We start from the raw sequence: 6,345 nt of genomic DNA on the forward strand, positions 1-6,345 counted from the left end.
GCCCCCGCACCCCACGCCCCTCGCAAAGCCAGCAAGACGAACGTTCATAAATATTTTGCTTGATGGCGAATTGCTGGAATCCGTTTCGCTGGCAGCACTGCCAGATCGGCGTCCCGCGCCCTCCGCCGCTCTCCCTCTCACCCTCTGTCTCTGTCTCTCTCTTTCGCGGAGGCGCGTGGCGGCGTGGCGGCGTGGCCACGACGGAGCTCGTTAGTTCTGCCCGTTTGTGCGCGAGCGACTCGAGCGACTCGAGCGAGGCGCGCCGAGAAGGGACGGCCCTCCGCGAGGCCCTCCGCGAGGCCCTCCGCGAGCCGCGGCCCCGGGTTCGACCCCGCCCGCCGTGTGGTGTTTTTAGCTCCCAGCCTCGCCGGCCTCGCCCCCTCCCCCCTTTCGCCCCGACACGGCGCACGCGGCGCACGCGGAGCGAAAAGCGAAAAACACTTCCCCTCCGGCCTCCGGGAGCCGATTCGTAATTGTCCCTAAAAGAGGCCAGCAGGAGCGAGGCGGCTGAGGGCTGCCTGCCCCGCCTGGCTGCCTGGCCGGCTGCACTGAAAGCTTTCCCCGCCGGGGGAAAATTGGCTGGAAAAGCCGCATCGATTTTTACCTGCAGGTTTTGTTTCGCAGCCTTTTGCGGCCCGGGAAGCGCGAAGGGGCGCGGGCGCTCGGAAAGGCCTCTCGGCCGGATGCAGACTGACCGGAAAAGGAAGAAGCAGCCGCCAAAATGTTCGACTGCAGTTTTTTGTTTTGCGAATCCCGCCACGCTTTTGCCGCGTCCGCGTATTAGTTCTCCGGGGGGAAGGGAAAGGGAAAGGAGGTCACCGCACGGCGGATAAGAGGGAAGGTAAAACAGGATGATGAAAATAAGACAAGGCCGGGAGGGAGGGGTGCCGGGGTGTGCCGGGGTGTGGCGGGGCCGGAAAGAGGCTCAGATTTGATTTCGGAATTCCCTTCGTTTCTCTTCGTGCGGCCCCTAGCGTGGCGTGGCGTGGCGTGGCGTGGCGTGGCGTGGAAGCGGGGCGGTGGGAGGCCGGGCCCTGGCGGCTTGTCTCCCTGATGTGCCCCAGTTTCACAGGGAGACTGACGCGGTATCTCTATATAGTGTACACCCCGTGCGCCCCGTCGCCGCGTCGCTGCGGCCGTCCACCACCGCCTGGGCCTGCTCGACCTGCTCGGCCTGGCCGGACGACGCGTCCCTCGAGGCTCCGGGGCAGGAGGAAAGGGGGAGGGGGCTGCCGAGGGGGCTGTTGGGCCCCGCGGGCGAGGGGGTCCTTTCGTGCGACACGCCACCGCCACGGCTTCACGCCATGCCGCGTTCCGTCACTGTACACAGAGGGCTGCGTGCCGCGCGTCAACCGCCGTCTCTCTCGCACTCCCGGCGCCAGGCCGCGCCGGCCCGCCGTCTCTCTCGCACTCCCAAAAGGGCTGGCCGGTAATGACGCCCCCCGCACTCCCAGGCCATGGCCCAGGCCCGCCAGGCCCGCCAGGCCCGCCCAGGCCCCGCGCGTCCGAAAACAGCAGCATCTCTGCGGGCATGCCACGCCTCGTGCCACGCACCAACACTCGCATACTTTTACTCACACGCACAGACGCATGCACACACACACACACACACACACACACACAAGCCACGTGGGCCTGAACGGGCTCATCGCGAAGCGACACGCAAGGACGTGTGAGGGCCATGCGCCGCCCTGCAGACCGATCCGAGAGTCGTTTTCATCGCTCTGTCTCTCTCGCACTCATGGGGCGCCCCGCATAGGTGTGAGAGAGACAGAGCGACGGAAAGGACTCTCGGAATGAGCCTCCTGCCGCCCTGCCCTCTCGGCACGCGGTGTAAGGGCGTGGCCGTCGCAGGCCGAGGTCACGCGCGTCTGTGTGCGTGCGTGCGTGCGTGCGTGCGAGGGAGAGAATGCGAGAGAGTGCTTATGAGAATGAGTGAATCCAGGGCTAAATCACAGGGCTGTACCCTGGCCGTAATGCTGACAAATCCTCGGGGCGGGTCGGGGCCGGGTCGTGGCCCCTTTTGGGCCCCTTGCTCAGCCGTCGCACCTACAGCACACGGCACAGTGTCCCTCGGTGTCCCAGCGCCTCGCCAGCCTCGCCTGCCCCCGGGACGCCATGGCGTTAGCGGGTTAGCGTGGGTCGCGGTGGGGTGAGATACGTCGAACTGAAATCATATAACAAAGTTTGCGGTCCGAACGCTGGGCGTTGCTGGACGAGGGTCTACCCTGCCCGCGGCGGCGTGGCGGCGTGGCTGTGCAGCACACTGTGCAGCACACGGTGGAGCTCGTGCCGAGGCCCGGCAGCGCTATCAATTTGCGAGGGTCCAGCCAGCGGGAGAGTTCAGAGTTTGCAAACTGTTTTTCACTGCCATACGCGGCGGGTGTCTGTTTTGTTTTTGTGGCTGCCTGGTTGTTATCTGCGGGCTGGTTCCGGCGTGCGTGGCTTGTGCCGTGGGTGTGCGAGAGAGAGACAACCACTCTTGCGAGAAATCCCTCGGTCGCGGGGGATGCTGTTGATTTCCGCCTTACTTTGCCAGCCGCGCGCTCCGCCCGTCGAGTCCGGGGTGGGCCGCCCTGCGCGCCGCGGCTGCGACGGTGTTGCCCACCAGCCGGGCGCTAGCCGCAGGCCCGCCTGCCTTCAGGCCCACTGCCAGGCCAGCAGTGCCAGCAGTGCCAGCAGTGCCAGCCAGGACCTAGAGCCTTGAGGATGTTTGCTCAAGTTTATTGCAACGACGCACTGCTATGTGGGTCTGCTGGGCCTGGTGCTGCGTCCGCGGTGTAACCGCCACGCTTCCCTTCTCTCTCTCTCTCTCTCTTCTCTCTCTCTCTCTCTCTCTCTCTCTCTCTCTCTCTCTCTACACAATTACGAACGTACCACCCCGAACACGGAAGTAAAGCAGGAGGCCTCCCCATTAAGACTTGGCAGGGGGAGTGAAGTTTCAGTTTTCTTTGTCTTTGAAAAATCGTGTTTTGGGCCGACTTTGAGCAGCAACTGCGTCTGATCCGAGGGGGTATTTCGTCCTCCCTCAACGGGCATTTGGTCTTTGGACCTTCCTTTAACATGCCTTTGTTACGGAGTGCGATTATCGGCCTTAGTTTGGGAGCAGTATTGTCTCAAAGTGGATCAAAATGGCATTCAAAGGCATTTTATACTGTTTTCATCAACTTTGAGACAATACTGCTCCCAAACTAAGGCCGATAATCGCACTCCGTAACAAAGGCATGCTAAAGGAAGGTCCAAAGACCAAATGCCCGCTGAGGGAGGACGAAATACCGCCTCGGATCAGACGCAGTTGCTGCTCAAAGTCGGCCTAAAACACGAGTTTTCAAAGGCATTTTCGACCGTTTTGAACAATTCTGCCAGCCGGGAAACAGCCGCGACCCCAGGCGACCCCAACCACCTCGCCGCTACCCTTCGAAATTTTTTCGCGACCCCATTTGCGGTCATTTTTCTTGGATCCAATGATCTGCCCCCACACAGTAAATGTCTTACGGTGAAAGGCTGCACCTCCATATTATGGTGGAGATTTTCTCCATAATACCGACGAAATTCGTCAAAATATCTGTAAGGTACAGTGAATTCTCAATGGTATGTTACGAAGTCAGCTGCACCACCATAATATGGTACATTTTCACCATAATATGGAGTGTAGAACATTTAGAGTGCACGACGGCAACCCCCGAGGTAAAGGCGGTCCTCGTGAGTCTGGCTGGCGCTGCTCTGTGCGCTGCTCTGCGCGCTGCGCGCCGGCACATGCTTTTGATCCCAGGCCCTCCTTCCCTGAGTCGGTTCGTTTCGCTTCATGTGGATCTCTCCTCTGTGATGTGTGTGATGTGCATGTGTGTGTGCGCGTGAGTTTCTTTTTCTCTTTTCACCGGCAATTCATCATATCTTCCTCCTTCCTCTTTTCCGTCCACACGAGGCGCACCGTTCAACTCCCTTCCTCCGCGTGCCCCCATCCTCTCTGGTGGTAGACACACAACACTTGGAGTGCTGCCCCTTCCCCTACCGCCCTCCGCTGTGTCTGGAATGTCCAGAAACTGACTGCCGAGACACGGCGCGACAGGAGAGGACCAGGGAGAGGACCAGGGAGAGGACGGAGGCCTGTCAGACTGTCGTGACAAGACGCGACGCGCTCCTCCCCCTCCCCTCCCCCTTCCACTCCCCTGCATGGAAAGGCCACTGCAATAACCCGCGCCGTGTGCACTGACATTTTGCCACCCTGTTTCGTGTCGTGTGCCACGCCGCTACGCCGCCACGCTGCGTCGTCCTGTACCGCCCCGCCCCGCCCCCCCGCCCCGCCCAGGGGCTGTTGTGGGGGCTCAGTCGCTGATTGGCCGGCCAGGGCGAGCGCAAGAGAGACGGAGAGGGGCGAAGAGAGACACCGCGGCGGTGCGCGCCGTGCTCTGGGCCGCGCCCAACACACAGCTGTCGAGCGGGCTGCATCTCCAATTCCACAGGCGCTGGGTCGGGAGGCTCTCGACTATGGATGGGGCGGAGCGGCAAGGCGCGGCAAGCGGCCTCGGTCACGGCCTGGGTCCTGGGTCCCGGGTCCTGGGTCCCGGTACGCCACCCACACCAGCGCACCGCACCGTATCGGGCTGGGCTGTTCGCACTCAACGTCTCCTTGAAAAATAAGAAACAAACAAAACCGAGGGGGAAAATGCAGTGCAGTGTGCAGTGTCGCTCCGGGGGGAAACCCCACGTCGTGTGCGTGTGTGTGTGTGTGTGTGTGTGTGTGTGTGTGTGGGGGGTTGGGGGTGGGGGGCCGCGTGTACACACTTGGCAAAAGGTACGGAAAATTCTTTTAATTTTTTTTGCCAGGATTTCCGTAGCCCTCTTATCAATATTCCGTAGGCTCTTACAGTATTCTCCGTAGGGCCGTACAGTATTCTCTGTAAGTCCGCACAGTCTTCTCCGTAGGACCTGGAAGACTGTATAGTCCTACGGAGATCACTGTAAGGTCCTACGGAGAATACTGTGCTGTCCTACGGAAAATACTGTAAGAGCCTACGGAGAATATTGATAAGGGGGCTACGGAGAATTACCACAAGCTGTTTACAGAATTTTCCGTAGCTTTTTGCCACAGTGCACCGCTGGTGCATTTCGCTGCAGCGTGAGCCGGCAGTACATTAGGGCCTCTGCGGCTTTGGCGGCGAGCGGGGACGCGGACGGGGACGCCGGGGACGTCGTCGGGGCCCCGCGCGCCCCGCGGGGACTGCGGACGCCAGCCGGTGGTGTAACCCAACCTTAAGACATATTTGTTTTAATCCGGGGCCCTCGTAATCCGCGGGGACCACAATGGAGGTAAACAGGATTTGAAGGGATTTGGAGGGCGGTGTGCTGCAGGGCGCAGGGCGCAGGGCGGCAGTGCGGCAGTGCGGCGGTCCCTTTCCCTGCCCTTCGCCGGCGGCGCGGCGACAGCCCGGTGAAATACGGCGGCCAGGGCCCAGCAGTGTGAGGCCTCTCTGTCTCTCTCGCACTTATGGGGCGTCCCGTATATGCGTGCGCGCGAAAGAGAGAGAGAGAGAGAGAGAGAGAGAGAGAGAGAGAGAGAGAGAGGGAGAGAGAGAGAGAGAGAAATAGAGCGCGCGAGGGTGTCAGTGTGTTCCAGCTGCGCGTCCAACTTTATTTGGAAAGTGTACGACACGGTGTTGGTGCGACCCGCGTTGCACCAGGTCTCGTTGTGGTGTTCCAACGTTCCAGTGTTCCAGTGTTCCAATGTTCCAACTCTCCAATGCTCCAATGAGGTGATAAGGACTGCCGGTCTGGGCGGGGCATTATACTCTCGTGACCATTGACTCCCAGGAGTACACCATCCCTAGGGACAGTGTACTCTCCCCCTTTGGGAGAGTACACCATCCCTAGGGATAGTGTACTCCCCTACCTCGAGAGGGGGGGGGTACATTGACCCTAGGGATAGTGTACTCCGGGGGGACACTACCCAGGCTTTCCCCCCCTTTAAAAGGGGGGACCTACCCAGGAGGTGTCCCCCTAAAAGGGGGGCGTCACGTCCCGGAGGTGTACTCCCCCGGGGGAGTCAAAAAACCCTGGCCAAGCCCCCCACAGCAGGGGGTCGGTCCCAGGGAATTTTTCCCCCTACACGGATCTGTTCCCCCTTCAAAAAGGGAGGGTCAGGTAAACAGCGAGTTGAGTAAGACTGTCAGCTCAAACAGCGAGGCTGTGCCAGCGTCAAACAGCGAGGCTGTGCCAGCCTCCAAAAAGCGAGGCTGTGCCAGCGTCAAACAGCGAGGCTGTGCCAGCGTCAAACAGCGAGGCTGTGCCAGCCCCACAAGCGAGGCTGTGCCAGCTCAAACAGCGAGGCTGTGCCAGCGTCAAACA

Source organism: Thrips palmi, unplaced genomic scaffold, assembly GCF_012932325.1.
Source record: "Thrips palmi isolate BJ-2018 unplaced genomic scaffold, TpBJ-2018v1 HiC_scaffold_4, whole genome shotgun sequence".
NCBI classification, from domain to species: Eukaryota; Metazoa; Arthropoda; class Insecta; order Thysanoptera; family Thripidae; genus Thrips; species Thrips palmi.